The sequence below is a fragment of the Caretta caretta genome, chromosome 6 (assembly GCF_965140235.1).
Source record: "Caretta caretta isolate rCarCar2 chromosome 6, rCarCar1.hap1, whole genome shotgun sequence".
Classification (NCBI taxonomy): domain Eukaryota; kingdom Metazoa; phylum Chordata; order Testudines; family Cheloniidae; genus Caretta; species Caretta caretta.
In genome coordinates this window covers 37,934,919-37,949,766 of record NC_134211.1, presented here as the reverse complement: position 1 = coordinate 37,949,766, position 14,848 = coordinate 37,934,919, and the positions used below count along the sequence as shown (strand labels likewise).

The following is a 14,848-nucleotide window of genomic DNA, read 5'->3' as shown; positions in this document are numbered from 1 at the left end:
ATTACAGGAGATAGGGTGAATATGTTGCAATATGGTGCACTGCATCGCTTTCTTCTTGTCATGCAGATTAGTGCAAAGCGATTTCAAATGCACTGAAGGCATAAAATCCTGAAAGGATGTTGACTTGTTCTTCATCAGATCAGTTTTATTATGTAATTTTGTTCTGATGAGAAGAATGATTCATATAACTGTCCGTTTGTCAGACTGGTGTTCACACAATCACTGTACTGCTGTAACTGGGGGGTTTAAAAAGCACTTGATGCTATTATCCACACGTAGTAAGAAGAAAATCCAATCCTGGGTGTGGTTTTTTTGTTTTGTTTTGTTTTTGTTCCCTTTAAGTTTGTTATCTGTAGTCAAACTGAAAAAGGTTCTTTTAAAATATTGAATGTGGTTTTCAAAACCCCTCCTCTGGCTGGAACATGCATTGTGAAAATCTGACTGAAGATATTTTCCCTTTATAAAGTAGCAGAAAATAATAAAATAGCATTGAGATGACCCAAATTTACCAGTACAGAGTTAGCTGCAAACCATTAGACATAATTCTGTGTACACCATCATGTAGAGTAAGATTAAAGCCCTGGGACCTATATATGCACTCTTTGTTACAGAGTTTTATAAGATTGTTCCAGTGATTCGATAGATATAAAGAAGGACAAGTTTTTATGGCACTTATGTCATAAATGGGATCTTAAATGGAATTAAGGGAGTAGTAATATGGTGAATTTGAATAAACCTAAGAATGTAAAAAATTCCTTGTTGCAAAATAATACAACTTTCAGTGTTCAGCTTGTAGATTAAAGTCTCTTGTCGTTAACGGTGAATGTAAGAAGTAGATAACAATGATTTTCTATGCCAGATTGAACAAATCTCAGTGGAAATGGAAATATGAACCAAAATGTATTTAAATTCTTACTGAAAGGTATAGAAACAAGCACTATCTCCAGGACAGTGTGAAAAACAGATTATCCCCCACTCCCAATCCACATTCAGTGGTATTTTACTAATACAGTTGTTTGTCCATATATGACCATGCTCTCTTTCAGTTAAAGTGCAAGGAAAAATTGGCCCAAGTTATAAAAGACTGATCAGGATTTCAAGCCATACTCTTGTGTAATTTGGCAAAAAGTCTAGTTTAGGACAGAAACTTGACTTATGAAGTTCAGATCCAGACAACTCTGGAGTTTTATCAGAAGTTCAGCTTGCATGAACCATTTCAGGCCAACATCTATTAAGTCTGACTACACCACACCTTATGGGGCATTGTCTGGCTTGCCGGGGTGGGAGAGGGGTATTTTGCTTGCGGGGCGGGGGGGGAGGCACAGAAGCTACTGTAAATGCAGAGTGGGTCAGCATGGTAATGCTGACTCACCCCCTTGAGACTGGAAGGGCAGAGACTTGATAAAGGGTAAGCCCGGTGGGAGAAGGTCCTTTTCCCCAGACTAGGCAGAGCACACAAACCCTCCCACGCCTTGGAAGTGCCAAAATACTAGATTTGGTCAGGACCCGCTGTGGGCATCATGCTAGCTGCTCCTGTCTAGGGGGGCTGGGAAGGAATTTTTCCCTCATCACCAGATTAAAGGGATGGAGAGGGTATTTTTTGCCTTCTCCAAAGTGGGTTCAGGGAGGGCTTTGTTATGGTGAGTAGGGAAGGGTGTTAGGCTATGAAGTCACATCTCATGTAAGTATGGGGCAGATGCCCAGGGCAGGTACTCCATAGGGAAGGGATACAGTGACTGGAAAATGGCTTGGAAAAGGACTTAAAAAGAAGGTGTTGGTTAAAGGAGTGGAATGGTGGCACAGGGAGGGGGGGTTCAGGGCAGGGAGCCAACCCCCCTTCTTTTTTAACCCCCCTCTTAACCCTCATTTGAGGGGAGGGGGATGGTAAGGTCCCAGCAATGGGTTGGGTGGGGGACCAGGACGGAAAAAGGTAGGTCTGGCAGAGGCCCCCAGGTTAGGGTGACCAGATGTCCCCATTTTATAGGGACAGTCCTGATAATAGAGCTTTGTCTTATATGGGCACCTATTACCCCACCACCACCACCACCACCCCCGTCTCTTCCTGATTTTTCACTATCTGGTCACCCTACCCCAGGTAGACATTGAAATGATCATGGAGTTACCTGCACTGTCGACTTTTTATCTGCCAGATAGTCCCAGACATCTAATAATAAAGTTGTAGCCTGATTAAACCATATCCAGTGCCTCCTGTCTTCCTTCCAGTATAGACAGATAATGAATTCTGAACAGAATCAAAAAATGATATTATAGGCTAAAATTTCTACCAGAAGTGCAGTTATGTTGAAGACAAATGGAGCTATGCTGATGTACACCAGCTGAAGATTATATTTTAAAAGCATTACTATGCCCTATAATGAAATGTTTTCTCTTTGGAATGAGAATATTACAATAATTTCATGTCATTTTTGTTGAAGTAATAGTTTACAGATATGTAAATTACTATTAATATCTAAATTATAGAATTAATAAACTGTAAACTCTGACAGAGATAGTAAACATTCCTCTGTGAACACATTATTCAGTGAATTGTGCCACTATTTGTCAACCAAATTCTTAAAGAATAATTTTGTGACATCTTTGACTAGCTCTCTTCAAAGAATAATTTATTCAATGAATAATTTCCTCCAGTATTCAAACTGATGTACTTGCTGTCTTGAGGAAAGTAAAGGTGTTAACGCTGAATGAAAGAGAAATGGAAAATAAGGTTCTGAAAAGACTAATGAAGGAAATATTTTTTGAGACTCGCATGTATGTACTCACTGTATTTTCAAGACTAGTTTGCAGGAACAATATATGCATAAGAGAATTAGATAAATGATATATACATGTATACTCTGCTACCTTGTTACAATGAGAGCTGAGCCACTATTTTGCATCAACATTTTTAACAGAAAACACTATTTCCACAAAATTGACATTTTCCATGGAGAAATTTAGATTTTTGCCAAAAAAAATTCAATATTTCATTTGGAGGGGAAAAAAAGAAATATTTCATTTTGGATCAGGAGAACCAGAATCAAAACATTTCAGTTTAGTTGAATTGAAAAGTTTTGTTTCTGGTCAGCTCGCTGCCGTCCCACCTCATGGGAGTTGGGGACATGAAGCACTCAAACTATATCTTCTTCGATGAGATGTGCTCTTTGGCTTGACTACATCTCCTATGCTGCTCTGTGGTTATGCTCTATTTTAAACGACCGTGGGGCATCATGGCCACAATGTATCATAGGTGTGTAGTCCAGCCAGAGAGCCTGGCCCATAGAGGAGAATAGGGGTATGAAACACCCAAACTACAACCCCCATGAGACACGATGGCAATTTGAGGGGTGGTGTAATGAATTCATGTTGAACCAAAAATTATGATTCCGTTCAATAATTCAAAATTAAATATTTTGACATTTCTGAATAGAAAATGTTCTGAACTTTACATTTCATGAAAAGTTCTGATATTTCAAGTTTTTGTCCCAATTTGGGACTAAAACATATTTCAAATTATTAGAATTTCCTACCAGATGGAAATTCCAATTTTCAACCAGTTCCTGTAAGAATGGTCCCTGAAGGCCTGTGCCTGTTTCAGAGAAAGGTGAACAGAAAGTCCCATGATCCACACATAGCTGAGAAATGCCATATGTTTTTGATAGTAAAATCCCCTTGCCGCTGCAGAGATTAGCTGATTTCCTGATGCATTAGTCCTGATTACCTCATCTTAATGTGTACAACAGCAAATGTTTATTGGTCATAAAATTATCCATCTTTTAAAAAAGTCTAGCCATACTATAAACATGTTGTGAATATGCCTGTATACTGTGTGTGTTATGATTACAAGGAAATTACAGGCTTTTTGTATTAAAGCAGGTGTTTGATAGTCAAACAAAAATAATACATTAAAAAAGTAGAGAGCAGAATCAGCTATTTATTTTAATTTGTAGAGCGTCACCATAATATTTATATAATCAATAACCCAAGGATTTACATAGGGTTGAACTGGATGGAAATAACCAGAAGGGCATGACAGATACTTTTTAAGGTTTTTTTGATTCACTGACACTGCCCATATTCTAAAATGTGTCTACCACAAATTACTCATTACATGGCTATCGGCAATGCAAGTTAATTGATCAGTATCAATTGCTAAGGTAAAGCATGCACTTCTAACAAGACATACTGTACAAGCAATTCCATTTGTATTTCCATTACTTCAGGTTCTTAAGAAAAAGGTATCACTAACCCCTGGGTGACAGCAGTGAATTTGTATGACAAGTACAGGAGAGAATTATAAATATATGTATAAAATGAGTGCATGCTATTCTCCTGGACTGAAACAAGTATTTCCATAGACATGAATAGGAGTGCTACATGAGATTAAAGGGCAGAATTGGGCCTAAAAATTATGGAATTACAGGCAATATATTTTTGGGAAATTACTGTATCTTTCTGGTGTCAAGAAAGGTGCCAAGCCAAAGGTTGAGTGTCAGCAGTTCCCAAAAAATTCAACAATGCCATATTTACACTTTTTTGTTGTCACTGAAATGACCTCACTGGGCAGTTTTTTAGAAAATTTCATTTTATGTTCAGGGTTCTAGCCTTTTGAGAAGGAATATGACTCTAATACCTACAGTGATCTAAACATGGCATTAACTTTATGATTTGCATTTGTTCTTTTCCTGTGTACTACTGGTGGATCATGGAAGACTTTCTCATCACATTTAATATCAGGAAATATGGTCGACTGTGGTTGTTTCAAGAGCTTTAATCAAATGCATATTTTCCTATATAGCTATTGATACAAATATTCAAATTTAAATGTACTTTTGTAGTCTATTAAACTAGAGAATATTGATTAATCTCATGTAATAATGATTGTGTTAATTCCCCATAATGAGTTTTTCAGGGTTTTTTTTTTAAAAGAATCTATATTATATTAGCAGTCAGGTCATTTTTACTACTAATTTCAAGTTTGAAATTAAAAACTGTTAATTTTGCAATGACTGCTGTATACTTTTTACTCCCATATTAGCAAATGTAATGACTGAAACGGAAAAGCAAAGGAACTGATTACATTGATGTGTTTGGGTCAGTAATAGTTAACAAATAAAAAAAAATCAATGCAATGAATTGCTTTAGACAATTGCTCAGTTTTATACAGCAATGTTTTAAATGGATGTCTGTCTATATATAAAGTACTAATTGGGAAAAAATCAAACTGTACAGAGCATTTGGCAGAAAGGTAACACTAATATAAATGGTACTAAAATATTGTAGTGGTGTTGGAAGCATAGCTAAACATTCTGATTTTTAGTTATTAAAAACTCTGAGCTAGAATGCGACTGATGTAAATCAGCATAGCTCCATTGACTTCAGTGCCACTATGTCAATTTACACAAGTTGTGAATCTGTCCTCATTATTTTCAAAGTGAACAAAAACGTGATTTAAAGTGGCATGTAACTCCCTTGTTTTCTGTGAATGAAAAGGATGCCCAGCATTGTGTAATATGTGCCATTTTCCTACTTAGTGGTTATGTGGCTGCATAGGAACACTTAACATGGGGTTGATGGAACTCATTAGACTACAAGAAACTTCCTTGTGCTGCCTACAATTCAGTTAAGACTTGAGTGCAAATTACCTCAGGTGTGGTTAGCTGAGTCTTTCTCAGGTTACAGCAGAATGTTCTCAGGATATTTTGGGGATGGGGGAGAGCTTTTTTTGTCGCAAAAGCTAAACCTCATGATGATCATTTCTCTAGGTCCTGGGCCAAAAGGAGCAAGAAAAGCCTTGGCTCAAAATAATTGCTTCAGCTTCTGCTTCTTCTGCTGAATTTAGCGTATATTAACAAATATTATCCACTAGCTCTTGCTAATGATCAGGACCATGCAGCCTAGACCACTAAATTGAACCTTACTCTGTATTTAACATCTTTGACAGCATATAATGTGGGCTCAGTTAAAATGTTCATTCTAGCAATATTCACCATGTATATAATGAGGGATACCACTGGAACCAGTAATACCTCTAGAACCAGAATACTATTTGTTGTGTGTGCTTCCTGTACCAACATAATCAACATCAGGTCATGCCTTTAAGGAAAATCCCATTATATTAATTTTTTTTTCAGTAAGAGACTTACAAAGAGCCATACAAATGCTGCTTCATTGTGTATACTTCACAGAATACTGTATATGATCAAAATTTTCTGACATAAGTGCCCAAATTTAGGCACTTAATTTTCAACTATACTTATACCGAGCACCTCAGTATTGTGTACATTAGCAGAATATACACAGATGTGGTTATTTCTAGTATATACTACAGTAAAATGGCTTCCTAACCACTACAGCATGCAACATTGCTGAATCTGCATGATATTAAGTGATTTAATAGCTCCATAAAATGGTCATGATTCTGATCTCATGTATGCTAGTGAAGACAGTGGAGTGTGAAACCAGCATGATATCAGAATCAGGCCCAGCATGTTTATTGATCACAGCACAATAGTACAAAAAGATCAGGTGTTTTTTCATTATTTTGGACAGTGTTTTTGCAAAAGGTCACATAAGCCTTGCAGTTCTGATATCAGGTTGCTCTTTTGCTGGACACTTTGTTCTTGTTACTTCATTCACAGTCATGATTCTTGGTAACAAATGGTTATATTCTATCTATAGCTATAGCAGTGTTTGTGTTATGCATGTCTTTGAAGTAAAAGTATGCCACATACCTGCTTTTCATATTTTGGACATTACCAGGCTGGGCCATGCTCCTGCCACCTGATGACAGCCAAAGCTTGGAAGTGGGTATGCAACCTGTTTCAGTGTTGTACATGCCACATTTTTCAACATACTGCAAAATGCCTCTCACATTTTGCATTAGCAATTTGTTTTTGTTCTTCCACATGAGATGAGTCTTAAACTGGATGAAGAAAATTACACCTATTTTTGGTCATCTCTTAAAAAAAAATTATAGCAAACCATTTTTCACATATTGGATCTTATTCATGCTGAGTAGTGTTGCTTATCTTTTGAGATTTTATAGTGATCATATGTTCTTATAAGTTCTAAACTGGACATGGTTTTGTATTTGGTCTTTTCCTCAGGAATATGTGAAATGAAATCCTTCACACTTAACTTGATTATGGGAATTTCTGAACTGTCTACCTCCTGGACAAGCAGAAGCAGGTAACTAAGAGCAGAACAGGATTGATGGATGGAAGGAGGGGAGAGTGGGAAGCAAACAGACACATTTTCAGTGGTAAATGTAAACTCTTGTTGTGCCCTGCAAGGCTGCAGTTTTGCCCTGATGTGCAAATGGCAAATACAATGAGAACAGATTTGCATAGAATATGTGCTACAGGGGTTTTGGAGAGCTTTCAATGTAATGACAAGTATTCTGGTCCATTCTAACCATTCACTCTATCTGCTCAGCTCTAACTATGAACTGAATTACCCTTTGGAATATTTTGGCCACATGTATCTTCTGGCATCTTCTGCATGTGTTCACCACTTCATATACAATAGTTTAGCTTGCCTTCTGAATCACAGAGACACAAACCTCCCATTGATATGAGAGAGGAATAGACCTGTAAAATTCTGAAAGACTTCTAAACCGTCAATATTGCCTGTCACCTTTACAGAGTACTTTTGACTTTTACTTATTTCACCTCAGAGATCTTTGAAAACTTGGACCAGAAGTGTGCTGAGTTCTCGGGGGAATATGCTTTGGAGAAGTGCTGCTCCATCTCCTGGCCAAAACAAGCATCATCTCCAACTGCACAACCCCCCAGCGTAGTTGCTACAGAGGGATTTTTGTAGGCAGTGTCTGCCACTTTTCTTCCCACCTTTCCAGTGTCCTACCTCCATGGCCTATATGCACATCTACAGTAGAACCTCAGAGTTACAAATATCTTGGGACTGGAGGTTGTAAACTCTGAAATGTTCGTAACTCTGAACAAAATGCTATGGTGGTTCTTTCAAAAGTTCACAACTAAACGTTTACTTAGTACAACTTTGAAACTTTACTATGCAGAAGAAAAATGCTGCTTTTTAACCATCTTAATTTAAATGAAACAAGCACAGAAAAAGTTTCCTTAGCTTGTCACATCTTTTTTAACTTTCCCTTTGGTTTTTTTTAGTAGTTTGCATTTAACACTGTACAATATATGCTGCTGCTGCTGCTTCTTTTTTTTATCTCTGCTGTCTGTGTACTCTCAGTTTGATTGACTGTCAGTACGTAACTCTGGTGTTTGTAACTTTGAGGTTCTATTGTAACATCATTTGGAATGAATGTGAGTTGCACCATGCACATGGAAAGAAAAATAAACCTTCATATTTTGTTAGTGACCCCCCCAAAAAAAGCCTTTGAAACCATTTTCCAGTGCTTTAATATTAATTAATAAATAATATCTTGCTCTTAAATAGAGCTTTTCATCAGTAGATCTCAAATCACTTTACAAAGGTGTAAAGTATCATTATCCCAATTTTACTCATGGGGAGACTGAGGCTCAGGGAGGTGACATGACTTGCCTAAGGTCACCCGGCAGGCCACTGGCAGCACCAGGAATTGAACCCATTTCTTCCAGTGCAGGGCACTATCCACTAGGCTACACTCCTGCCTCTGCTATATTGTGTCATGTCATGCGAACAACAAAACACAAATATCCTGCTTCACAGTGTGTATGCCCAGTTTCAGCTCAATGCAAATTAAAATGGCTGACTTTTATAAACCCTTGAAAAATGGAGTTTATATTGGAAACACCGGTGGTTGCTAAACTATAGCAGTGCTGTTATAATGTATCCCTGGCAGTCTGAGGCTCAAAGAACCGTTCGTCTAATGATATGTGAAATTCACTCCCACAAGGTACCGTAAGCAGGGGCCCATTCCACAAAGCAAAAAGTGCACTTTTCTTTAAAAGGAGAAGAGAAAGCTGCTGAATATAGCTATATAATGTATAAAAACTTCTGAGTAAACTATTGAGGTAAGTTAGGAGCTTGTTATAAAAAGGTTGGTTCAGGGGACATTTCTGGTATGCAGATGTATCAATAAGTCTGCCAGTGGTATCATTTTATTTTTCTTTCCCTGAAAATCCTTTCCATCTTCCCTCTCCCTTCTCATTTTTGTCTATTTAATATGTGGTGTTATTTGGATGAGATTACAGAACCACCAAATTTAAGGCCAGAAGGGACTGCTAGATCATCTAGTCTGACCTTCTGAATAGCAAGAGGCATAATTGTTTTGGGCATTTGTAGGGGTTTTGATTATATACAGAATATAGGATTTGGACATTTGGGTTTAACTGTGCAGTAATTGTCTTCTGGGCAGGTATTTATGTAATATTACTCCTATTTATGTAATGGTTGTCTGAAGCCTTGATCACTAATTTTTATATTAAAATCAAAAACATATTCAGAAAAGAGGGTTAGGAAATGTTAGACATATTTAGATCTGTGTGAATACTGCAAGGAATATATTTATGATCAGTTTATCCAGATAAAACCCAGGAAATTTCACTGACAATCTCTGACCTGTTTTCTGCAAAAAATTGAATAGTGAAATTGTCTTCATACACGTTTTTTTTTTTTTTTTCAGAAAGAGTAAGTGTCACAAATTCCCATGCAAAACGTATTTACATGATTGTTTGCACTGAAATTAGTGAAGGCTCTTTCCAATTTTGGGAGCTCTACTAATATGCCAATGGAAATTGTGTTATGTGACTCAGGTGACCTATAACATAAGGTGAATAGTTCAAAGGAATAGTACATTGCAAACAGAGATTGTGAGCAATCCCTAGCTGAAATATGTCCACGTAAGACCATTCAATGGATAATTTTGAATGGTGATCAAATTTGAAAAAAAAAAATGAAGTTTAATTGTTCACTATGTATGTTTTAAACAGGTGTGAGCAAGTTAAAGGCAGTGAGATTAGGAATGAAGTGAAATCACAAGTAAATAGTAAAGATCAGTAAGAGATAATAGCAAAACAAAACCACTAAGAGTCTATTCTATATTCTGCGTATTCACTCTTGCAGGGTGGGGTGAGGAGGAGACTCAAGCAGCTCTTCTGGACTTGTTCAGCACCAATGAGGTGCACCTGCAAGGCTTGTTCTATCAGGATGGAGGTGAGCTTGGAAGGGAAAACCTGCTATAGGAGGGGGTGATGAACAGCTGTTCTGCCTCAGAGATTGCTGTCTATAGAGACAGGTTTCAGAGTAACAGCTGTGTTAGTCTGTATTCGCAAAAAGAAAAGGAGTACTTGTGGCACCTTAGAGACTAACCAATTTATTTGAGCATAAGCTTCCGTGAGCTACAGCTCACTTCATCGGATGCATACTGTGGAAAGCACAGAAGATCTTTTTATACACACAAAGCATGAAAAAATGGGTGTTTACCACTACAAAAGGTTTTCTTTCCCCCCACCCCACTCTCCTGCTGGTAATAGCTTATCTAAAGTGATCACTCTCCTTACAATGTGTAATTATAACATTCATAAACCAGTCGGAGAACACTTCAATCTCTCTGGTCACGCGATTACAGACATGAAAGTTGCGATATTACAACAAAAAAACTTCAAAACCAGACTCCAGCGAGCGACTGTTGAATTGGAATTCATTTGCAAATTGGATACAATTAACTTAGGCTTGAATAGAGACTGGGAGTGGTTGAGTCATTATAAAAAGTAACCTATTTCCCCTTGTTTATTCCTCCCCCAACCCCCCCGTTCCTCAGACGTTCTTGTTAAACCCTGGATTTGTGCTGGAAACGGCCCACCTTGATTATCATACTCCTTGATTATCAAGTACTCCTTTTCTTTTTGTCTACAGAGACAGGCCAGCCGAGAGGGAGTCAGTGGCAGGCCACACTACTTCTGAAGTTGCACAGCCCAGCTATAAAGCAGTATGCCCAAAGAGGAGGGGCTGGAGATAGACCCCATTAAAAGATAATAAACCCACTGACAGACTAAGACCAAAGGGCTGAATCCAGAAAAACTGCCTGCCACCTTTGCCTTTCTTTGTTGTCATACATATTCCCCTCTCCAATAAGGGAAAGAGAGGGGAGAGGACCTTACTTTTACTTTTGGCTGTTGGTTTGACTTGGAGAACCCCTCGTGCTATGAACTGGGGGAAAGGACATTATAAATAACTGGAAGTGGACTCGAGGAAGACCCTGGCCTCCCACACTAAGATTCAACAACAGCTCTAATCTTTGCAGTTCTATTAAAGTGTGGTTTATTTTGAAAATTAACTATATAAAAATGGCACCTCCTTCCTCAATAAATCTGTTCCTTTTATGTATCCAGATAAATATCTTTGTTCTTCAACAACAAAAAAATGACTTTTTACTCCTCTTAGCCCTAGAAAACAACACAGCTAAGAATGGGAGCACTGCTGATTCTACTCCATCTTGCACATCAGCAACAGAATGGTTGACTGAATTTCTATGAGTTGCATCTGTGAAAACCCATTCAAAACAGTGGGGTTGCACAGGTGTTACTAAGGGCAAAATTGGAAGACAGTGGTATTGCACAGGTATAGTGGAGGGCTTATAGAATTTGTATTAGATTAATTACAATTTAGCTTGTAGAAATTGTATTTCTGGTGCCAAAGTGCAAGAGAAAAAACCTATTGGAATCTTTAAGCCTATGGGAAGATTGTAGGAATGGCAGTTAGGGAAAAAAACTACTTTATATTTGTAAAATAAGGACATTTAATCCAGAAATTGCTGAGACAAAATAAACCTCAAACTTCATAGTCTTATTTTTAAAGAGTTACTTTGCAGAGTAGAATCTCACTTTAATTCCATCCACAAATGTAATGTCGTTCTTTAGGAGTACGTTAGCATGAATTTGACTGTATTTTCATTTACTATTGGAATTCCTTTGGGATCCTAAAGATAGCTGGCAACATTTAGTGAGGGAGTGAGGTGTGGAACATTTAAGAAACTCTTTTACTTCAGAGCACTGGAAGGGAGGGATGTTTAGATTAAATATTCCAAGAAACTCGGACTTCTTTAGACTGAAAAGCTCTCCAAAACAAAATGAGCCTAGAAGGCAAGTTTCTGCCACAGTTTAATCTCTAAAGAACCATTCAAAAACTGCCTTAGTTTAAATCCTTCCATGCCTGTGTGGCACCTAGGGCACTGAGCAGATTTCCCCAGCCCTTTTTCCTCTGTGCAGTTTCAGACATCTAGGTAGCCCCACAATTTGCCAACTTTCAATCTGTTTCCCCCTAAACTATGCCTGGAGGGATCTTAACAATCTCTCTCTCTCTCTTTGACCTTTAGGTCCTGCTTTGCAGAGTGCCTCTAATAATATGCAGGCTACAATTCTCAATGCGTCAGGAACCAAATATTCTTATAATGTACATTATAAACGAAAACTTCACTATCTGCATCAAACAAGCTGTTCATATGCACTATTAAACAGGCAACTATAATTAAACTATTGGGAGTTTAATATTAGGGATGCACTGCACCGACTGACAGTGATATGAACTCTGCTGAACAAACCTCTGCAGACTCATATTCTCATTGCCCTTTGCCTCGAGGCTCCTAATAGAAAGCAAATTGAAAACAGTGCTACTGAGCCAAAAGAAAATGTCCCAAGTAATAGAAGCACCAAAGCTGTATCCACAGCTGTATCCTACCCATACGCAAAAGTGCGCAGCTGCATAGGGCACCAGGAAATTTGAGACACCAAATTTCCTGGTGCCCTACACAGCTGCGTGCTGCTCCAGCCTCTGCTCTGTCTCTTCCCCATGGCCCCCACCCCTGCTCCGCCCCAGCCCTGCCTCTTTCCACCCCTGCCCCCACTCCACCCCTTCCCCTGAGGACTGCAACAGGGGTTGGGCGCTCTGCACTCACTGGGCGGTGGTAAGTGCAGTGACCTGACCCCAGCCTGCTCCATGCCACAGGTGAGTGCTGGGGGTTGGTTCCCCCGGCCCCCCAAGGCTGGGAGCCAATGGAGCAAAGTGGAGTGGGCTGGAGCTGGGTCGCTCCATTTTCTGCCGCTCAGTGAGCGCAGGGAAGGCCCAACCCCGCACTCATGGGGCTGCGGGAAATGGAGTGACACAGCCCCAACTCACTCCGCTCCGCCGGCTTATGCTGGAGGATGGTTTCTATCCTGCCCCCTGTGGAGGCCCGGGGTCACACACACACACCCCGTGGGGGAGCTGCGTAGGGCACCAACATGGCTAGGGACAGCCCTCTGTATCCATTGCACACTAAGGCAGCAAACCTTTAAAAGAAAGCAGTCTCCAGATTTCCTTTTGAACAGCATTTTTGGAGAGCATGTGATCTTGAGGTCCACATTAGGCAGAATGACAGGTTTCAGAGTAACAGCCGTGTTAGTCTGTACTGGCAAAAAGAAAAGGAGTACTTGCGGCACCTTAGAGACTAACCAATTTATTTGAGCATAAGCTTCCGTGAGCTACAGCTCACTTCATCGGATGCATACTGTGGAAAGCACAGAAGATCTTTTTATACACACAAAGCATGAAAAAATGGGTGTTTACCACTACAAAAGGTTTTCTTTCCCCCTACCCCACTCTCCTGCTGGTAATAGCTTATCTAAAGTGATCACTCTCCTTACAATGTGTATGATAATCAAGGTGGGCCATTTCCAACACAAATCTAGGGTTTAACAAGAACGTCGGGGGGTGGGGGGGGGTAGGAAAAAACAAAGGGAAATAGGTTACCTTGCATAATGACTTAGCCACTCCCAGTCTCTATTCAAGCCTATTTCCCCTTGTTATTTCCTACCCCCCCCCCCCGACGTTCTTGTTAAACCCTGGATTTGTGCTGGAAATGGCCCACCTTGATTAGCATACACATTGTAAGGAGAGTGATCACTTTACATAAGCTATTACCAGCAGGAGATTGGGGTGGGTGAGAGAGAGAACCTTTTGTAGTGGTAAACACCCATTTTTTCATGGTTGGTGAGTATAAAAAGATCTTTTATGCTTTCCACAGTATGCATCCGATGAAGTGAGCTGTAGCTCACGAAAGCTTATGCTCAAATAAATTGGTTAGTCTCTAAGGTGCCACAAGTACTCCTTTTCTGTTAGGCAGAATGAGGACCCAAACGAGTTCTTGTTGTAGATAATTGGCTAATAATAAGCTAATGACTTCAATGAGACTAGGACTGGGCACGCTGGATTTGGTGCAAACCCCACTGAAGTCATTGGGGAAAACTCCTTAAATTTTGCCCTAAGAGAGGAAAGGAAGAAGGAAATGGAGGTGCGTGTTTAACTAAAGCCGATTCACGAAGGGACTTAAGCATTGCAGTACTTAACTTTTTGGCCCCTAGAAAAATCATTGGTACACTACTGTGACCCACAAAGCCTGAGTTAGGTGCAAATGAATGGGGGAGGGGAGAGGCATCTAAGAATGGGATCCATGAAGCCCAGCACATTAGGTTGGGAGCCGCCTAAGCTAGCCAATGGTAGATTCCAACAACACTCTTATGGAGTTAGCTCTTTGGGCTCTGGGGAGGTGCCTGTCTCTGCTTGCAGTCTGGAGCCAGAAACCCCTCTCCTGGAGTTCAGTGGCTTTAGTGTGAGATTTCAGAGTAACAGCCGTGTTAGTCTGTATTTGCAAAAAGAAAAGGAGTTCTTGTAGCACCTTAGAGACTAACCAATTTATCTGAGCATGAGCTTTCGTGAGCTACAGCTCACTTCATCGGATGCATAAAGCAGAAAATACAGTGAAGAGGTTTTTATACACACAGACCATGAAAAAATGGGTGTTTATCACTACAAAAGGTTCTCTCTCCCCCCACCCCACTCTCTTGCTGGTAATAGCTTATCTAAAGTGATCACTCTCCTTACAATGTGTATGATAATCAAG

The 14,848-nt window shown here is 39.5% G+C and overlaps 1 long non-coding RNA gene across 1 annotated transcript in view; it reads left to right on the top strand.

Annotated features, from left to right (window-relative positions):
- LOC125638394 (uncharacterized) overlaps positions 1 to 10,116 on the top strand; it is a 138,091-nt gene extending 127,975 nt beyond the window's left edge. The window contains exons 4-5 of the long non-coding RNA XR_007357208.2: positions 7,107 to 7,188; positions 10,036 to 10,116. This is a non-coding gene — a long non-coding RNA (uncharacterized LOC125638394). The remainder of the gene's footprint in view (positions 1 to 7,106; positions 7,189 to 10,035) is intronic.
- The last annotated feature ends 4,732 nt before the right edge of the window (positions 10,117 to 14,848 follow it).